At 42.0% G+C, this 19,531-nt stretch overlaps 1 long non-coding RNA gene across 5 annotated transcripts in view; it reads right to left on the reverse strand.

The window, feature by feature from the left end:
• Positions 1 to 19,531, reverse strand: part of LOC149127682 (uncharacterized) — a 437,400-nt gene that overhangs the window by 219,857 nt on the left and 198,012 nt on the right. The window contains exon 3 of one of the 5 annotated variants that reach the window (XR_016229759.1): positions 8,756 to 8,961. The exons of the other annotated variants lie outside the window; for them this stretch is intronic. This is a non-coding gene — a long non-coding RNA (uncharacterized LOC149127682). Of the gene's footprint in view, positions 1 to 8,755; positions 8,962 to 19,531 lie in introns of those variants that run through there. 5 annotated transcript variants of the gene reach the window in all.

Here is a 19,531-nt window from a genome sequence, read left to right on the forward strand (position 1 = left end):
TTTTTTTTGCATCAGAAATAAGAACCTGGACTTGGCCAACCTACAACATTTTTGTTGAGCCAGCCAACAGGGAGCTCAGAGTCCATGCAGAAATTGGTCTGTGTCTTCCTCCTGACTCTCACACTCAAGTACTTGAGTCTTGGCTTCATTCTCTTTTTCTCTGACTTCATTACATTCACACCTGATATAGACTAACTCCTCTTAACACAACTTTCTGCTCCCTCCAGTGACAGGTGACAGTGGGAAGGTTGAGCGTCAACATGATACAGATGGAATACCATCAGGTCCTTTATGAAGATGCTGTATAACAGTGGTCGGGACCTCCTCTCAACTCACACAGTGACCACAGTGTCTCCTTGTTTCTACTGCTATCTGGCCATGGACATTCTACATTACCTGACCTTTCTTTTGCTTATGGAGTTTTTTTTAAAGATTTGTTTGAAAGACAAAGCAAAACAAAGGAATAGAAACAGACAAAGAGATCTTCCATCTGCTGATTCACTCCTCAAATGGCTGAAACAGCCAGCGTTTGTCTCGGGTGAAGCCAGGAGTCAGGAACTCTATCCTGATGTCCCTTCAAGGGTGTCAGGGACCCAAGTATTTGAGAAATCTCCACTGCCTTCCCAGGTTAATAGGAACATGGATCAGAAGTAGAGCACCTAAACTCGAAACAGCTCTCCAATAACAGGTGCCAACAATGTAAGTGGCAGCTTAACTTGTTGTACCACAAAGCCAGCCCCTGTTGTTTATTCCTTCTAAACTTCAAGCATTTTTACTCTGTCAGGATGAGTGGCCTATAGCATATTTTACCACCTTTATGAATAAGGTTTTGTTCTACATGCATTAATCCTCTGCCTATAAATAGAAAATAAATTCTGCCATTTTCTGGATGCTTAGGATTTTTATTGTCTTTATGGAAAATGCTTTAGCATATGGTCACTCTCACATTCTCACAAATTCAATAATCCCTCATCCTTTGCTGATTTTCTGCTTTGTCCATCATTTTTAACATATCCATGGCACTGTGCAGAATGAGGTATATGGAGGTAGCCCTAGGACATGATTGGCAAGATACTCCAGGAATACGCTATTCAAGAGTTCCTCCACTCTTTAATAGAGGAGCCTCTATCCTCCATTCAAATAATAGCTTTCAGGATCACTTTATCATATTGATATACTACAAGCTAGATCTGAAGCAGCAAGAAAACTACCACCTTGCTAAAGTACTAACATTGAGGACTAAGATCCCTTGAGATCATCCTCATACACTACTCTCCTCACAGAAAGATCCAAGGGACACAGACACCTGAGCAAAATGAAGAATCTGAAAACTCAAGATCTAGTATCTCAGGCCCAAATCAGTTGACAAAATGGCCCCTGATGATGCATAGAGCACTGAGGAAGTAGGTAAGATCCTGGGACACTAGATCCAACCCTAACCCTAACCCTAACCCTAACCCTAGTCCACCAAAGGCTCTCATGGAGCCATGACCCACTCTTTTTGTGTGTGTGTGTGTGTGTGTGTGTGTAGCCATGACCCATTCTTGCCCTATCTTTTTTTCTCTCTACATCACTGAGAAGCTTTTTCAACCATGGGTAACTCACTTTCTGGACTTACTCACTGGTTGTCTCCTTAAAGATAGAGAATACTTTAAACTGGATGTTCTAAACAAGTCAGGACTATTTTCTTCCATAATCCTGTATGGCCACAATATAAGCTAGAGAATGGGGAAACCTTGCCAACAAATGGGACCCTCCGTTTTAATAGTATCTTCCAACTGCATGTCTTCTATAAGAGACAATAAAAATTGGTCAGAAATGTCTTACAACCAGGTATTCTTGGCACTATTCCAAAACTCCAAATGTGGAGGGAGCTATAGGACCTGTTATTCCCATATCCTCCTACAGGCACCAGATTCAAAACAGCAGCAGATAGACCTGCTATTGAGTTGTCCTACACTATCTAGGATTAAACCACCTAAACTTCAGCTTATCCTATCACCAGAACTATGCCTAAAGGGCAATGAGTCTTCCTCTTCTCACTAAAGCTCAGATTTCTTTCACTTCCTGGTAGCCAAGAAGCTATTTTTTAAACAAATTTTATTCATATATGGTGAACAAATTTCATGTATTTCTTATATACAGATCTATTCTCCCTCCCACTCTTGCACCCACCCTCTCTCATCCTTTCTTATTGTTTTAATTTTTACAAAATACTTCCAGTTTATTGTATAATCATAAGATTAACCCTCTACTAAGTAAAGAATTCAACAGGGCAAGTGCTGTGGTGCACTAGGTTAATCCTCCACCTGTGGTGCTGGCATCCCATATGGGTGCCAGTTCTAGTCCCAGCTGCTCCTCTTCCAGTCCAGCTCTCTTCTGTGGCCTGGGAAGGCAATGGAGGATGGCCCAAGTGCTTGGGCCCCTGCACCTGCATGGGAGACCAGGAAGAAACCCCTGGCTCCTGGCTTCAGATTGGCACAGCTCTGGCCATTGCAGCCATCTGGAGAGTGAACCAATGAAAGGAAGACTTTTCTGTCTCTCTCTCTCTGTCTGTTAACTATACCTGTCAAATAAATAAATAGATCTTTAAAAATTCAACAAAAATGGAAAAAAAAAACACTGTTCCACAACCATAGACAAGGGTTGTAAAAAATAATCAATTCTCAAAATATCAATTTCACTAATATACATTTTTTGTGCTCTATTAGTTACCACATATCAGAGAAAATATGTTATTTGTCTTTTTCAACTGGCTTATTTCATTAAGTATAATGGTTTCCAGTTGGATTCATTTTGTTGTAAAATATAGGATTTCATCCTTTTTATGGTGTACATATTCCACAGTTAGTATGTATGTATGTGTATACATAAAATATGTATGTATATTTTCTTTATCCAGTCATCAGTTGATCATCACCTAGGTTCATTTCATATCTTAGCTATTTTAAGTTGAGCTGCAATAAACATGGGGGTACAGATAACTCTTTAACATGCTGATCTCATTTAATTTGGGTAAATACCCAGGAGTGGGATGGCTGGATCACATGGTAGGTCTATATTCAATTTCTGAGGTATACTCATCATACTGTCTTCCACAATGGCTGAACCAATTTACATTCCCATTAACAGTGGATGAGGGTACCTTTTTCCCCACATCCTCACCAGAATTTGTTGATTCACCCTTACCTACAATGGAAGCTAGTTCTACCTCTTCTGTTATCTACCACATTAGTGAATCTAATAAACCCTTCTGCTCTAGAAATCAGAGCCAGGTTTTCATTCTTTTCCCTTTTGATCCTCACTTTAAGCAATAAAAAGACAAAAAATAATTAAAATATAATCTGTGACATGTGATTCACTGTAGAAAATAGTTGGGCATTTCCTAAAATGGAGAAACCTATAGCTAACACATGACCCAGTAATTCCACTTCTAAGTATTTACTCAGGAGAAATAAAAGCATATGTCAACACAAAAGCTTACACACAAATGCTCATAGTAGCACCATTTACAATGGCCAAAATAACAGAACAACTCGAATTCTGATCAACTGATAAGTGGGTAAAGAAAATAAGTAATATTCCACTGTATGGCTATACCATAACAAAAGGATTGATTTACTGACACATGCTACAACTTGGATGAATTTCAGAAACTGTAAGTACAGTGAAAGAAACCAAAAAAATATTTTGTACAATTTTATCATACAAAATGTCCAAAATCTGTAGCCAAATCTATAGAAGTGGAAAATAAATAAGTGGTTGCCCTAGATATAGTGAGGAATGACTGTTAATAGATATTATCATTCCTGGGGGTGATGAAAATATTCTGAAATTAGATAATGTAATGGTTGCACAATTCTGTGAATCTACTAACAATCCCTGAATTTGATACCTTATAAAAAGGGTAAATTTTATAGTATATGATTACATCTCAGTAAAACTGTTATTTTTAAAAAATCTGTGGTATGTGTATGGTGTCCTATAGCACTTTCATAAGTTTTATCAAGAGTGTACTAGGTAAAGCGCCTACAATTCAATAAGTCCATTTCCTTCCCTACACTTAGCTTAAAAGCAGGCCATTTGGTGGTATTGATAGCCAGATTTCAGAAACTGTATTACTTACTTTGCTCACAGTAATAGAAATCACTAACATATTTTGGCTAATGACATGAAGGGACAACAAGTCTTCTTAAAGCTAAATAATAACAGGAATTTGATTAAAAAAGGATTCAATTATAAGCTGTGATAATTTATAAAGAATGAAGGTAAACCCCCCAAATTTTTCTAAATGTAATAATGGGCCTATCAGAGATAGAAGGATGAAGTCAGAAGCAATACCAACAATCTCCAGATTTTAGATTAGTGTTAAAAGCACTTGTGTGCAAAAATGCTGTAAACTTCAAATTAATTCCACACCATTAATTTCCAAGTGCCCTGTGCCACACTGGCTCTAGGAGACAGACTTTGTTGGCAACTGAGCCAGCTGGACTCAATTACTTGCTTCATTTTTTAAGCCACCAATATTTTCTTTTAAAAAGGAGGAGGGGAATTTTTGATCAGTAATATTAAGAAGCTTTTTTCATCTAAGAAGTTGACACCCTGGCTGCTTGGTAATGTCTGTTCTTATTTGTGACAGTTCCCTGTCTTATTCTGTGGCAATATTTATCTCAGTGGTGGGAGACACAGGGGAAAGTAGTCCATATTTCACAAACTTACGCCAGTCAGAATCATGGGGAGGAATTCTGGGGAGTTGCAATGGTACTAAACCATAGTATCCCTCTTCTTCCAGTTTAGTGAAAAAGATAGAAATGGAAAACAAGAATGAAAATAAACAATATCAAACACAGAATTGTCGCTCCCCCTCTTCATGGAGGAACGACACTAAACCTGCCTAGGCTTCATATCCGAGTCACGGCACCATTATGTCACTCCCCGTCTTCGTGGAGGAACGACACAGGACCCTGCGCTGTTCTTTTGTCTGCTCAGCCCTCCCCGGGTTTGCTGCTGGTTCTTCCTGGGTTGGCTACCGTCCCTTCCACCTCCGTGGAGGGGCGGTTCCCCCTGGCCACTTTCCCCACTTCCGCGGGGGAGCGGCACACCGCCGGCCGGCTCTCTCGGGGGCTGCTCAGGTGTTCCTTCAGATAGATGTTCCCCTTAGATGTTCCTGGTGCATGTTGTCTCTCTCCTCCTTTATAGTCCTCATCCACCAATCCCAACTCTGCTACCCACATGCCGAGTACGCTGCTCTCCTCCAATCAGGAGCAGGTCCTACAGTTTATTGGTTGAACTGGAGGCAGCTGTGTAGAAGCTGTTTCTCCCTTCTCAGCGCCATATTGTGGGAGAGCAGATGCATAGAATAAGTCTTAATTCCAGTAACTTAGTCTAGTCCGAGTTGCTCCCTACAAGAATATCTTCAGTGTGCTAAATAATAGCAACAACACTAAGTAGCAATATACTTAACATATAATTATTATATAGTTACAGTAATTATTTTATTAAAATATAACAAGATAGTAACAGTAACCTGCATTTACTGATAGTCTACTAGGTGCCAAGTACTGTTCCAAGCATTTTCCAAACGTTAACTCACTGAGGCTGTGAACTACATATTATTGTTCCTACTATGCAGATAAGAAAATTAAGGCACAGTGAAGTTTATAGAACTGGTAGGGTCATAGGATTAGAAAATATATTCCCAATATTTGCAGCAGTTGCCAAAGCTCATTTCCTTTTGCTGTGCTCGAGAAGTTAGTTTATCAATAATATTAACTGAAATTCAGTTTTGGTTCAAAAGGAAAGTATTTTGCAATGTAGGAATACAATTTAGGAATTAATTAATGGCATGTCATCAGAAATTTTTGAAATTCTACAAATCATCAAAAAATGAAAATAACTTAATCATACAAATGAATCAAACATTCATCTGGTGGAGTGACTGCATCCACTTGTTCATTTATTCATTTTTTTATTTGGTAAAGAATTATTGAGCCTATGGTAATAGTTTAAAAAAAAAGTCATCATGAAAATCACTGTCCAGTAGGAAAGATGAACTGAACCTTTAAATCTCAAAACAGTTGTAAAAGTACTTAATATTTATCATATATTAAAAAGTATTTGAGGGGCCAGTGCTGTGGCGTAGCAGATAAAGCTACTGCCTGCACTGCCGGCATCCCATATGGGTGCTGGTTTGAATCCCAGTTGCTCCACTTCCAATCCAGCTCTCTGCTATGGCCTGGGAAAGCGGTAAAACGATGGCCCAAGAACTTGGGCCCTGCACACACGTGGGAGATCTGGAAGAAGCACCTGGCTTCGGATTGGCACAGCTCCAACTGTTCTAGCCAATTGGGGAGTGAACCAGAGGATAGAACACCTCCCTCTCCCCCTCTCCCCCCTCCCCCTCTCTCTGCCTCTCCTTCTCTCTGTGTGTACCTCTTTCAAATAAACAAATATTAAAAAAAAAAAAGTATTTGAGAGGCAGACATTATGGCACAGTGGGTTGAGCCACAACTTGTGAAGTCCTCATCCCATACTAGAGTGCCAGTTCCAGTCTGGGTTCCTCTGCATCAAATTCAGCTTCTCGATAATGCACCTGGGAAGGCAGCAAAAGATGAACCAGGTACTTGGGTTCCTGCCATCCATGTGGGAGACCTGGACAGAGTTCCTGGTTCCTGGGTTAGGCCTAGCCCAGCCCCAGTTATTGCAAGCTTCTGGAGAGTAAACTAGCGGATGGAAGATCACTAGCTATCTATCTACCTACCTATCTCCTTCTCACTGTCTCTCTGCCTTTTCAAATAAATAATTTTAAAGTATTTTAATATATGATTATTAAGTGCTAAGTACTTTAAAATGAATGGAAAAATGTTTCTTAAATATTTGCCTAATACATTCAAAATATATTACAAATGTTAAGAGTAAAAAGTATGTGTTAAATGTTGAACTAACACTGTGTGCTTGGATCCATTCTAAGTACATTACACATTCTCACTTAATCCTCGTAACAGTCCAATAACTAGGTCTTCTGTCATCTCAGCTTTATCAGATGAAATTGGGGTACCATGAAATTAAGTAATATGCCCCATGTCACACGGCTATTAATGATAGAGTTGGCACTCCCATATTATAAAATATATGGCATATAAAATGAAGGAATGAGGTGCACCTAAATTTTTTTGAAAATATAAATGATTTCCCTAGTTAATGGCTTTAGTCAGAAATCACTGAAGCCTTAGACATTATTAAAAAATAAAAAGAACTTAATTGGATTGATGAATCCTACATTTTTGGACAATAGGAAGGTCTTCAAGAAGGAGGCAATTTCTTGAGAAAACTGATATTTTTGATATCCTCAACCCATCAGCTAAGTGGGAAAAGGGATCCAGGCACAAATCAGATCACGCTATTCTCAAGTTCAAGACATTTAACTAATCAAGTGTCTATCACTTCACCTTAATTAGAGAGAACTTTGAGTGAAGCTGCAATCTGTCGTCTCATATGACATTTTTATCACTTGCTTAACATTTCAAGTGAAACATTTTATTGCAATTGATGTTAGTTAAACACTTAACATGTACTCTTCACGCTTACAATTCTCAATGTGTTCTGACTATATTAAGCAAATATTTAAGGAACATTTGGGCTGTTTTTCCATTTTTAAGTATTTAATCTGTAATAAACATATAGCATGTTAAAAATATATTTCATGTACAGTATGTGTTAAGTGTTAAGAATATATTTTTGACCTGCCTTATTTGAGCCTGTCAGACTTTCCATTACAACCCCCTAATTTAAGGAGCTTTTAAACCAGCCATAAAAATCTCTTCATGCTGATATTTTGGGTAAAATATCTCCCCTTCAAGAAGCCTTTTTAGTCCATTTTTAAAGTATTAATACATTTAAATAAAAATTGATGTTGTGAGACTGGGCATGGAAAAAAAAGAATTTTCTCACAGGAGCTTAGCATAACCCTCTCTATGCTTTTTAAATAATTCACATATTAAAGGTGACTCATTAAGAGCCACAGACCTTACCCCAAAGTTTAAAAGAGAAAATGAAAGATGGTTGAGGTCAGTACCATCTGGACACTGTCCATGCCATTTTTGCCATTTTTTCATAATATGTATTTTCTGTGAATTTCTGAACTCCTCATATGCACATTTCAATCTTTGCACCAAAATAAACTTATCATTTAATTCTATTTTCCATGAACTTTTTTAAACACTCTCATATTTCCAGATTGTATTACATTTCAGAATAAAGGTAGAAATAAGCCTGAGACCACTTCCCAGACAGTCCCAGAAAATTAACACTGTAGTCAAATAATTCATTCCATTGTGCAGTTGACAGATGGCTTTCACTCCATTCTCTCTCCTGCCTTCCAAGACGTTAAGAAGAAGGCGTATATGATAATTATCCCCATCTCAGAGATGAACAAGTAAAATTTAAGAGTAGGGAAAGTGGCTTTTCCAAGGTCTCGTCAATGGTTTTAAGTGACACTGAGATTTGAACTCAGATCCCTTTGTTTACTCCATGTGACTAAGGCCCACAAGGTTGTAAAAGAGCCTAGTCATGACTTCTTGTTTCCACCTATTTACTTTTAATCTAGAAAAAATATTAATTTTTTTAAAGATTTATTTATTTACTTGAAAGTCAGAGTTACACAGAGAAGGAGAGGCAGAGAGAGAGAGAGAGAGAGAGAGAGAGGTCTTCCATCCAATGGTTCACTCCCCAGATGGTGCCAACGACCAGAGCTGTGCCGATCTGAAGCCAGGAGCCAGGAACTTCCCCCGGGTCTCCCACGCAGGTGCAGGGGCCCAAGGAATTGGGCCATTTTCTACCGCTTTCCCAGGCCATAGCAGAGAGCTGAATCAGAAGTGGAGCAGCCGGGTCTTGAACCAGTGTCCATATTGGATGCCAGCGCTACAGGCAAAGGCTTTACCCACTATGCCACACCATCGGCCCCTGGAAAAATATTAAGTAAGTAAAAGACAACTCACTGGTATAGCTAAATACCTAGAATTCGGATTCAAGATCATATTCAGAAACAAACTCAAGAAATTTGTGGAGACACCTATATCCCATATCAGAGTAAAGGGTTCATGTGGGGAGCAACTGGGAGCAACTTGGACTAGACTAAGTTACTGGAATTAAGACTTATTCTATGCATCTGCTCTCCCACAATATGGCGCTGAGAAGGGAGAAACAGCTTCTACACAGCTGCCTCCAGTTCAACCAATAAACTGTAGGACCTGCTCCTGATTGGAGGAGAGCAGCGTACTCGGCGTGTGGGTAGCAGAGTTGGGATTGGTGGATGAGGACTATAAAGGAGGAGAGAGACAACATGCACCAGGAACATCTAAGGGGAACATCTATCTGAAGGAACACCTGAGGAACATCCGAGCAGCCCCCGAAAGAGCCGGCCGGCGGTGTGCCGCTCCCCTGCGGAAGTGGGGAAAGTGGCAGGGGACACCGCCCCTCCACGGAGGTGGAGGGACAGTAGCCAACCCAGGAAGAACCAGCAGCAAACCCAGGAAGGGCCGAGCAGACAAAAGAACAACGCAGGGTCCTGTGTCGTTCCTCCATGAAGAGGGGGAGCGACATAATGGTGCCGTGACTCGGATAGGAAACCTAGGAGGGAAGAAATGGGAAGAAGTGGGAAAATACCGGAGAGAGAGACTAGCAAAGAGCCTAGGGAAAAGCCGGACGGAAAAGGTGCCGGAAGAAGCTATTGAAAGCCTAGGCATAGACTCGGATACGGACTGTGGGAAAGAAGTTAGGATTTAAAGTGAAAGCAAGAAGAAACTTAAATACGGACTGCAGGTTGAAAGAAAAAGTGAAACCTAGAAGAAACTTAGACTCGGATATGGACTGTGGGGAGAAGCCAGGAGAAATGAGAGGGGAATATTGTTGGAAGAAAAGTTAGGAAAGATACCGGGTAGAGAAAAATGTTAGGGAAGCCGCGCAGAGCCGGGAAGCAGCCTCGGGGCGGGCGCCAGGATGCCACAGGGATAAGAGAAACAGAAGTATAGAAGTAAAATGAGAGAAATAGGAATGCTGGCAGATAGAAGTAAAATGGGAGAAATAGGAATGCCCGGAGATAGAGAAATAGAGAAAAATAAGGCCTCCCCACAACACAGCAATGAGAGAGCTTGGATTCGGTCTGCCTGATTAGGGAGACGATAAGCACCTGTGGGCGGCTGCAGGTCACCGAAGACAGGCACGTTATCAACACCAATAAGTCTCCCCACAAGATGGCAGTGAGAGGGCTTGGATTCGGTCTGCCTGATTGGTAGGGCTTATAAGCACCTGCAGGCAGTTCTAGCAGAGTAGAGCATGCGCTGCAGGTCACCGAACACAGGCACGCATCAGCGCCTAAAAACCTCCTCACAACATGGCGAAGAGAGGGCCTGGATTCGGTTTGCCTGATTGATAGGACTTGTAAGCACCTGTGGGCAACTCTAGCAAGCAGAGCAGAGTGTGTGCCGCGGGGCACCGAAGACAGGCGCGTATCAACGCCAAAAATAAAAACAAAGGGGGATCTGTGGGGAGCAACTGGGAGCAACTCGGACTAGACTAAGTTACTGGAATTAAGACTTATTCTATGCATCTGCTCTCCCACAATATGGCGCTGAGAAGGGAGAAACAGCTTCTACACAGCTGCCTCCAGTTCAACCAATAAACTGTAGGACCTGCTCCTGATTGGAGGAGAGCAGCGTACTCGGCGTGTGGGTAGCAGAGTTGGGATTGGTGGATGAGGACTATAAAGGAGGAGAGAGACAACATGCACCAGGAACATCTAAGGGGAACATCTATCTGAAGGAACACCTGAGCAGCCCCCGAGAGAGCCGGCCGGCGGTGTGCCGCTCCCCCGCGGAAGTGGGGAAAGTGGCTAGGGGGAACCGCCCTTCCACGGAGGTGGAAGGGTCGGTAGCCAACCCGGGAAGAACCAGCAGCAAACCCGGGGAGGGCCGAGCAGACAAAAGAACAGCGCAGGGTCCTGTGTCGTTCCTCCACGAAGAGGGGGAGCGACACTGACTGTTGTGGGCATTTGAGGACTGAATAAGCATATGGAAGATTGTGTGTGTGTGTGGGTCTGGGTGTGGGTGTGGTTGTGGGTGTGTCTTGGTCTGCATTTCAAATTTTAAAAAGCATTTTTTTTAAATTTGAAAGAAATGACCCTCGTACTTGTTCAAGTCATCTACACAATGAGATGAAGTTAAGGTGCATGCTTCACAGTGCACAGTAATATCTTTGCTAACTACATCTGCATGTGGTATCAAGAATACATGTAGGGGCGGTGCTGTGGCGCAGTGGGTTAAAGCCCTGGCCTGAAGCACCGGCATCCCATATGGGCACCAATTCTAGTCCCGGCTGCTTCTCTTCCTTTCCAGCTCTCTGCTATGGCCTGGGAAAGCAGTAGAAGATGGCCCAAGTCCTTGGCCTCCAGCACCTGCATTGGAGACCCAGAAGAAGCTTCTGGCTTCAGATTGGTGCAGCTCTGGCCATTGCAGCCATCTGGGGAGTGAACCAGCAGATGGAAGACCTCCCCCTCACCACCCCTCTGCCTCTCCTTCTCTCTGTGTAACTCTTTCAAATAAATAAAATAAATCTTATAAAAAAGAATACATGTATTCATCTCACTCACTTACAAGACAGATGCTTCAAAAGCAATGCCTGCCTCTCTTTTATTCTTATTTTCCCAAGGTCTAGCACAGTAACTAGCATAATATGGGGATTTGTTACATGCTTAACAGTGAGAGGAATCAATAACTGCTCCAAGAGAACCAATGCTTGTGTTGTTTCATGGGATTTGAGAAAAGTCACATTTCTCAAATGTGGTCCCACAATACCCTAAATGACAAAGATCACATGAACAGATAAGTTTGGAAAATGCTCTCTCCACAAAAAAAAATCATCGACATTCCTTGAGTACACACCTGGATTCCAGATTTTCCCTCCTGTGGAGCTGGCTAGGGGGAAACAGAGTCTCTGTCGTCATCACGGGATTCCCACTCCTGCTGTCTGAACTGAAACTCCCTAAGCCCTAAGTAGCGGTAGTGTGTTAGTGTCCACTTTATTCTGGACACAGGCCCTTTGGCCCGCACACTTCAGCTCTTTCCTTGACGCATAGCAGGAGTTAAAGTGATATTTTGGTCCATATTACCACTTTCCTTATTTTTTATTTCTCCATTTGTTCAGAACCCAACTGAGGATAAGAAATGCTATTTATTTTTGTTAATCTGAACTCCAACAGAGAAAAATACAAAGGCCTTCTACAGTCAATTGCTTTTCTTTTAAGCCCATCTTCCTTCCAAGTATACCAAAAATATCCTCAGGCCTTCAGGGTAATTATATTTATGATCATTCATTTTTTCATTAGTCTAGAGCAAATATTGTGGGAACTCAGAAAAGATGATGTTCCAAAGTCAACCTCAAGTTTGGAATTACAAGAAAGAACCACAGATTAAAATGGAATTGGAATCACCTGAACCCTGGATACTCTCTCTAATGAGAACTCTCTACAGGAACCACATATTATACTGTCTTAATATACAGCCTTAAAAAGTTAGGTGGGCTGAACCTAAAAATCATACCTAGAAGACTTAGCTGCAAAGGCAAGGAAAACTTCAGGACCCAAGAAGAGAAACCAAATTCAACAGTGGCATTGACAACAGTGTGAATATTTGAATGTTTATTTCTAATTCAGACATAATGTCAAATAGTAAAAATTTTCTGACTTCATTCATTGACTCAGCAAATATTTACTGAGGGCCTGTTATGTTCAAAGTACCCCTGGCGGCACTGTAGATGTCACAGAAAGCTAACAGCAAAAAAACCCTCCTGTCCTCACGAAGTTTACAATCTAATGTGAAGAGATAGACAACACAAATTAAATAAGTAAACTGTACAGGATATTAGAAACTTTATATGCTTTGAGGAAAATAAACAGGCAAGGGTTATAGAGGATGCAGGAGTGTGACATAGTGAGGGAACAGCAATTTTAAATGGATGAGTAGGGAAGCACACTTAAAAATATGGTATTTGGTGGCCGGCGCTGTGATGTAGCAGGTAAAGCTGCTGCCTGCAGTGCTGACATCCCATATGGGTGCCAGTTCAAGTCTCAGCTGCCCCACTTCTGATCCAGCTCTCTGCTGTGGCCTGGGAAAGCAGTGGAAGATGGCCCAAGATCTTGGGTCCCTGCACCCACATAAGAGACCCATAGGAGGCTCCTGGTTCCTGGCTTCGCATCAGCACAGCTCCATCAGTTGCAGAATTGGGGAGTGAACCAGCAGATGGAAGACCTCTCTCTCTCTGCACCTCTCCTTCTCTCTCTGTGTAACTCTGATGTTCAAGTAAGTAAAGAAATCTTTTTCAAATGGTATTTGAGGAAACTTCAGGAGAGGTGAATAATTGAATTAGATGCGTTCTCAGCACAGGAGCAAAAATTACAGGGTATATATGAGCAGGACTGTGTTTGGTAAATAGACTGGGGTTGTTCTAGTCGACATAGGCTGCCACAACAAAATACCATTGCCTGGGTGGCTGTAGACATTTATTTTCTCAACAGTTCTGAAGCTGTCATGGCTTTGAAAGTCCAATATCAAAACACCAGCACATTCTGTTTCTGGTATGGGGTGTCTTCCTGACTGTTCATTGTGTGCTCATAGGGCCTTGCTCAGTGAGAAGAGGAACCTTTCTGATGTTCCTTTGAGACAGCAGCACAGTTCTCAACATGGGCCCTCCATCACCCTGACGTTATCTAATTACCTCCAGAGGTATGTCTACAAGCATCATCACTAGGGCTTCATATGATTAGGAGACACAGTTCTGCACATACACAAACAAGGACTACTACAGAAGCTTTTTTTTAAATGTTAATTTGTGCTTAAAAACTGTCTGAACATATGTCCACTCCTGCCTCTGTCAGATTCCTGTACTGAAACCTTTGTGCCCAAATTGATACTATTAAAAGTGGGGCATTAGGGGGTGATTAGGTCATGAAGGTAGGGGATTTATACCCCTTTGAACTTGATTATTACCCCTAAAAGAGCTGCTTTGCCTCTTTCACCGTATGAGGACACAGTAGGAAGGCAGCACTTATGAACCAGAAAAGATGCAGTCACCAGACCCCAAACCTGCTCGTGCCTTGGTCTTGTTCTTTCTAGCCTTTGGGACTCTGTGAAATAAATTTCAGTTGTTTATGACCCACAGAGTTCACAGCATTTTCAGAGAGATAGGAATTTTCAGATTGACTAAGACAGGAATCTTACTATTTTTTTTTCAGTGTCCATTAATTTTAACAAGTTATAACACATGCTATCCCAAGCCAAGATAACCAAATAATTAATTGATTTTTACAAAGCAAAGAAGACATCAATGGGAGTGAATATTTAGCCTACGAGTAAAAATGCTATGTCCCATATCAGAGTACCTGGGTTTAGTTCCTGGTTCCAGCTCTTGACTCTAGCTTCCTGCCAGTGCAGGCTTTGGGAGGCATCAGTGATGTCTCAAATAATTGTATGTCTACCTCCCACGTGGGAGGCCTGGATTGTATTCCCAGGCCAGCTGGCTCAAGCCCTGGCCTACCCTTGATCAAACTCCTACCTTTGTGGACATATGGAGAGGGAACCAGCAAATGGGAGCACATGCTTTCTCTCTCTGTCCTCTCCCTCTGCCTTTCAAATGAACAGAAAATAGTTTAAAATTTATTAATGAAAAATGCTTATATAAAATAATGAAAATGTTTATATAATTAAGAAATTATATTTGAGAACAAATAATTGTAGTTGTAGATAAAAATGTAAAGGAAGCACAGCTTATTAAACTTGCCAACGTAGGAAGAGAGGTATATGGCAGTACATGAATGAGGTGCAGGGGTGTCATACTTTTAAAAGTTCCTTTTTGCTTTGGCCTCATTTTCTTCATTAATTTTTCAACTTTTTGATGGTCTGACACTTAAATGTCTCTATGGGAAAGCTTATGGAACAGAATAATGTCTTCCAAGTTAAGTTAGTTTGAAGTTTCCTAGAAACACTTGCAAACAGAGCATGCATACAAAAGACTACTCGCAATCACAAAGTATTATCAACTCAAACAGGAGGTACAGTTCTCTGTCTTCCACATGATATTGTCTGACTAGACTGTAGGTCCAAGTGACTTGTAAAATATTTCTTTGCCTATAAGTGAAGTGTTGCAATAGTGCTACTTACAGCATGCTTCGTTCATTTTTAAGTGAAAATGTTATTATAGTAGCAGCTTCAAAAAGTCAGAAAATGAGATTTCCTGGTGACAAGTTGACTGCTGTATTCTGAGACAAGACTGAATATGAAGAATCGAATTCCTTGTCACCTGTAGCTCTGACATCCTAGTCTCTGCCCTGGATCGCTGCGCTGGCCTCCAAGTCCATCTGAACAGATTCCTTTCATTGTAACAGCTATGCCATGTCTCTCTCTGCTCAGAAATCACCTGACAGACCAAGTTAATTCAAGAAGTACCAAAGCCTTTACAGTTAACCACAGTCTACAGCACGCTGCTTCTGCCATTTCTGTCACTTTCCCCAACTCTTTCCTCCTCACGCACGCCTCCTGGCCACACCACTCTGCAGCATCTGACACACTAGGCACATTCCCGCCTCAGGCCCTCTGCATCTGCTCTTCGTTTCTCTGATATGCCCATTGCCCAGATGTCCGCATGGCTCAGCTGCTCATAATTTTTCTAGTCTTTGTTCAAATAATTTCTCCTTAGTAAGCACCGATAACCCCTTGTAAAATTTGGTAACACTTCTCCCCTAATACTCTATCTCCCTTCCCTGATTTACTTTGCTCTCACAGTTATTATCTTCTGATATTTCATAGTATCTATTGATTCATTTTGTTCCCCTTTCCTACTAGAGTTGGAGCTCCTAGGCTTTTGTCCATTTCCTTGCTGTTATATCAGTGTCAAACAGAGGACTTCTCCATCCACAACCCTTATACCACTAATAAGAAAATCACTGGTTGGATTTTCCAAGACTTTGACAAAAACCTCTAGAGAAATCTGTGTCTTGCCCAAAGTATAAAAGTAAATGTATGGCCAGCACCGTGGCTCAATAGGCTAATCCTCTGCTTGCAGCACCGGCACCTCAGGTTCTAGTCCCGGTTGGGGCGCCGGATTCTGTCCCAGTTAATCCTCTTCCAGGCCAGCTCTCTGCTGTGGCCCAGGAAGGCAGTGGAGGATGGCCCAAGTGCTTGGTCCCCGCACCCACATGGGAGACCAGGAGAAGCACCCGGCTCCTGGCTTCGGATCAGCGCGGTACACCGGCCACAGTGTGCTGGCCACAGCAGCCATTGAGGGGTGAAACAACGGTAAAGGAAGACCTTTCTCTCTGTCTCTCTCTCTCACTGTCCACTCTGCCTGTCAAAAAAAAAAAAAAAAAAGTAAATGTATCTTAGTGGAGTACCTTCCCTGACCTAGTCCACACTTCCTAGCATCCAGCACGTGTGCTCCCACTTGGTGTATATTACTTCCATTTGACCTTCTTTTATGGTTTCAGTTGTTTTTAGGACAGAGATGGACACAGAAATGCTCCTTAATCTACCCAATTTAACAGGCAGTCATATGTCTATTGAAAATTTCTTTACAAATTTTACTTATGAGCCTTAGCAAGAAGAAATAGGTTTTGTTTTAGACATATTGCTGATTAACAAGTAGATTTATTTTAACATCTTTGCACATCAGAATCAACTGGAGAATTTTCTGATTCAGGAATTCTAGAGTGAGGTCCCCAAACTCCAAAATTTTAGTGTCTAATGCGTTCCCAGGTGATTCTGCTCTCTGGGGATCACATTTTGAAAACCACTGTGATTAATGCGTCTAGAATTCTCTAAGGATTAAAGCTGTGCTGGGGATACTATGACTTGTAATAATTCATAAAATCTTCTAAGAATAATCTTATGAAGATAATAAAATCTTATGATAGAGGAGAGATCTGCTATAACTAAAATGAATCTGCACAATATTTCAGATGAAGTCTATGTAATAGAAACATTCCTAACCTCCTCTTGCCTATTTCAGGATCTGAGTCTACTCTCATTTCATGATGAATTAGCTCTGTGACTGAGAACAGATTTTAATTTATTTGAGAGGTATGGAGGGAGAGAAGAAGGGAGAAAGTGGGAGAGGGGAGGAGAAGGAGAGAGACAGAGTGGAGAGAGCTCACCACCACAGGTTCACTACCCAAATGTCCACAATGGTTAGGGCTTGGGCAGAGGTTTCCCATTCTCCCACTTAAGAGGCAGAAAGCCAATGTCTGTACCATCACCACTGTCTCCTAGAGTCTCATTAGCAGGAAGCTATCGTTAAGGAGCTGGGCCAGGAATCTAACGCAAGCACTCTGATGCAGGACAGATCCCTCAACCACTAGGTTAGACACTCTTTATTCCATACATATTTTAAGACTCTTATCTATTTCACAAGATATTTTTAAAAGCTTTTGTGTTATACAAGACAGCCAGTTAATGAACATAAGACTAATATGTGGATAAACTAGAACTCCTCAAGGTAAATATTTAATTTTTAGTGCTTCTTCCCAGAGCTCCTTGGCTTCCATCTCTCCCGATCGCTGGACAACAGAAGAAATCTTGTAATAGTGTGGAAACGGAGCAGGATATCTGGGCCATCCTTCTTTGCTGGCTCCCTCTGAACCCTGATTAAGGGTAGTTCGTACCTTGGTTCTAGGCCATGGTAAGTTCTGATTCCTCTCTCTGCTCTCTGAGCTTCTGCAGAGGAGATATCTGTTGCTCCCCTCAGAGATTGCTCCAGAAGCTCAGCCATCCTTCCCTAATGGATGGGCTCCCTGTCTCTGCCGTTGCAGGCCTCGTGCATGTAGTGACTGGTCCTAGTCCCTGCATTGACTGCAGGTTCTTTGAAATTTTCTATCCTGCAACTTCTACAGTGGCCCTGAAACCCACGATTCTTGAACCCCTTGAGTCTCCCACTTCTCCCTACATTCCTTGTCCTACACAGGGTCACCTTGGAACATGTATATGCCTTCCATGGCACTTACCATTTTGAGGCAAATTGGAGATGTCAGTATAGAATTCCTCTTCAGCCTCAATCAAAATCCTCCTTTACTTTCTGTTACCTTTTCTGATTCTTGGACATTCTTTCCACCGAATTTCAAAAAGAAATTAAGGCTGGTTGTCCTCCTTCCCGGCTTCTTCCTCACCCTATCAGCACCACGTCTAGCATATGTTCTAGGAGCCCTAAGGAATACCCTGATCTTCACCATCTGACTCTCCTCCTTACAGCAGCATGGTTTCCCCGCTTTGCTCTGGGAAATAAACTCACATACTCTCCCTTGTCTTCTTTCCATCGTGGCAAAGGGAAAATCTAGCTCAGATACACAGCCTTATTTTTTTATATGGAAATTCAGGGAATTTAAAGTAAAGAAAAAAGTCTCTCCATGAAAAGTAGGCTGTCAGGACTATTATCTCTCTGTGGGCTTTTAAAACATCTAGTACGAAACTCAACATTAAGCAATGAATTCTTTGTTCTAGTTGGTAGCCACAATCTCCCCAAAGCAATGAATGGTATTGATTCATTGAGTGGAGGAAACTGCTAGGCAACATAGTTTATGAGGAAGGAAAAATACCTTGTTTTAATATTTTTTGAAAATATTCTCCCTGCTGCAAACATAGGAAAGCGTACCTGGAAGGAGGGAACAATGAGACCCCAGTAAGGCAGCAGCAGAAAGTTTTAACTGTGGTCAATGCCAGAGGAAGACCACAGAAAATAAAGAAAACAGAAAGTCAGGTATTGGATAAAGACTCTCAAAACTGGAGTTCAGAAGACCACCTCCACTACAGTGTTGAGAGCATTAAGACTCTGTTGCAGACATAGCAAAACAGAAGTTACCACCAAGCTCCCCTAGGGTGAACAGTAAGTGTAATAATAAAGAATCAATTGTTGGGGCCATTACTGTGGCATAGCGGGTAAGGCCACTGCCTGTGGTGCCAGCATCCCATATGGGCATCGGTTCAAATGCCTACTGCTCCACTTCCAATCCAGCTCTCTGCTATGGCCTAGGGAAGCGGTAGAAGATGGCCCAAGACCTCGGGCCCCTGCACCTGCATGGGAAAGCCAGAAGCAGCTCTGGGTTCCTGGCTTCAGATGGGCCCAGCTCTGGTCATTGCGGCCATTTGGGGAGTGAACCAGGGGATGGACGACCTCTCTATCTCTGTCTGCCTCTGTTTCTCTGTAACTCTGCCTTTCAAAATACTAAATAAATCTTTTTAAAAAAAAAAAAAAGAATCATTTTGGCCGGCGCCACAGCTCAATAGGCTAATCCTCCACCTGTGGCGCCAGCACCCCAGGTTCTAGTCCCGGTTGGGGCGCCGGATTCTGTCCCGGTTGCTCCTCTTCCAGTCCAGCCCTCTGCTGTGGCCCAGGAAGGCAGTAGAGGATGGCCCAAGTGCTTGGGCCCTGCACTCGCATGGGAGACCAGGAGGAAGCACCTGGCTCCTGGCTTCAGATCAGCGTGGTGCACCGGCCG

The sequence above is a fragment of the Oryctolagus cuniculus genome, chromosome 2 (assembly GCF_051225735.1).
Source record: "Oryctolagus cuniculus isolate XC-2025 breed Fujian yellow rabbit chromosome 2, ASM5122573v1, whole genome shotgun sequence".
Taxonomy (NCBI): Eukaryota; Metazoa; Chordata; class Mammalia; order Lagomorpha; family Leporidae; genus Oryctolagus; species Oryctolagus cuniculus.